The sequence below is a fragment of the Rhinopithecus roxellana genome, chromosome 7, assembly GCF_007565055.1.
Source record: "Rhinopithecus roxellana isolate Shanxi Qingling chromosome 7, ASM756505v1, whole genome shotgun sequence".
NCBI lineage: Eukaryota > Metazoa > Chordata > Mammalia > Primates > Cercopithecidae > Rhinopithecus > Rhinopithecus roxellana.
Genome location: NC_044555.1, coordinates 103,018,494 through 103,020,585, shown reverse-complemented (window position 1 = coordinate 103,020,585; position 2,092 = coordinate 103,018,494).

Sequence of the window (2,092 nt, the reverse complement as noted above, 5' to 3'; positions counted from 1 at the left end):
TTCCTTGCTGCTCACCCCCATGGTTCTAAGATGTTTACAGCTAAATAAAAAAGTTTGGTAAGGCCTACAAGGACAAACTCCTACAACAGAAAGTTCAGTTATCCCAATACCCAAAACAATATGTTTTCAAGATGTTTTGATGTACATACACAGTAAAACATCAAGGATAGTTTTCTTTAAATCAATAGAATAATCAATTTTGTTATCCTGTCTGCTCACTCGCACATAAGTACAGCTTAATTTAGCCTTTGCATAGACAAGGACCCTATATATGAAAAACTTAAAGGTGGCGTATTCTCCTTGCTTTCTGAGGACACCCTACTCTGTAATGGAGTCACTTTCAATAAGCTATATCTTCTCACTGTACTCTGTGACTTGCCTTGAATTCATTCCTGCGTGAGATCCAAGAACCTCCCCCTTGGGGTGTGAATTGAGGCCACCTTTTTTCCAGTAACACAACCATGGCTCAAAGAGAAAGTCATGATTTGCTGAAGATCAAACAGCTTTTTAAAATTCACCCATAATGAATATTCTTTCTACTGCCTTCCATGAACGTTTTCTGTGATATCTCAAGCCCAAGTCCTGCTAGTTATCTTCTAGATGAGGCCCACTGCTAGTCTTGTCTGTATTGAGTATAAATTAGCTGTTAACTGTATAAAATCCAAATTCAGTAATGCCAGTGATATCCAGTTACTAACATCTCTCATCTCCCTTTTAAAAGCATTGTTGTTACAGCCAATAATAGTAATAATAATAAGAGGTATCATATACTGAGTGCCTGCCATATGCTGCAAGCTTTACAGATGCTACATAATTTAATCACTCAACAACCCTGTGGGGTAAATATTATTATATATGTTTTGCAAATGAAGTTGCTGAGGCTCAGGAAGAATGAATGCAATGCCTAAGGTAATATAGCTAGTAAATGGTAGAGCTAGGATTTAAAACTGTGCCTGAAACAGAAGCTTACTATATACTGTGCTGCTGGTCTCCCTAGATAGGTGGCTTCCTCAAAAATGTAGTGGCTTAGATCTAAGCCTTGGGACCATCTTTTGTAGGTGTGTCTCTTGAGAACTCAGGAGCTTTGGCTTCCATAGTAGGTCAAATCACTATCTTAGACAGCTGCTAGGCTTCATTTTCCCTGATCTTTTCGGTGGTTTTAATTTAAATTTCTCTCTATTCTAATAAGACCTTACTTGCCCTTCCTATATCTAGAACAAATGTTCTGTATTTTGAGAAATTGATCTTAGCTACTATCTGACCAGGCTCAGAAAAGTCTGTCTCTTATTTGATTACACAGCACCCTTTGCTCTAGTGCTTACTTCCTAGCAATCCTGCTGACTTAACTTTTTCGTCCCTTTTTTCTTCCAGAGGTCTTTGTTAAATGACTTTCATTTTAGTGTTCTTCTAGGCCAATTCTAATTGGGCATATTTTTGCTGCCTTCAGATGGCCATCATTTTTCCTTAATGCAGTTGGCATCAACTCCCACAATCACTATTTGGCCAAATAACCTTTGATATCTTTTCCCATTTGTGTTCCCAAATTGCTTTACGAGTCATATTCAATTTTGGGCTTTCCCTCTCCCCAATCCATATCCAAAAGCAAATATATCATGAATAATATTTTTAAACATTCAACCATTTTCATTCTTCTTAAATCATTTTGCCTTAGGACACCCTCCATTACCACTGCCAGTAAATTAGCAGGTTTCAGTACCTCAGTGAATGGTCAACACCATATAGAAAACAAGCAGGTCCTAACTGGGATTTTATTATCAAATTAGGTGTTTAATTCCCTGAGAACTTCTCAGGAAAACAGCAGTCTTGGAGTCAGAGACTTCTAAATTCCTTTTGTATAGCAAGAACCAAGCCTGTCACACCCACCAGGATGGCTATAATAAAAAAGAAACAGTGTTAGTAAGAATGAGCAGAAATTGGAATCCTCATACTCTGTTGGTAGAAATGTAAAATGATGTAGTCACTATGAAAAACAGTTTGGCAGCTCCTCAAAAAGTTAAACATAGAATTACCATATGACCTTGCAATTCCATTCCTAGGTATACACCCAAAAGGATTAAAAACAGGTATCCAA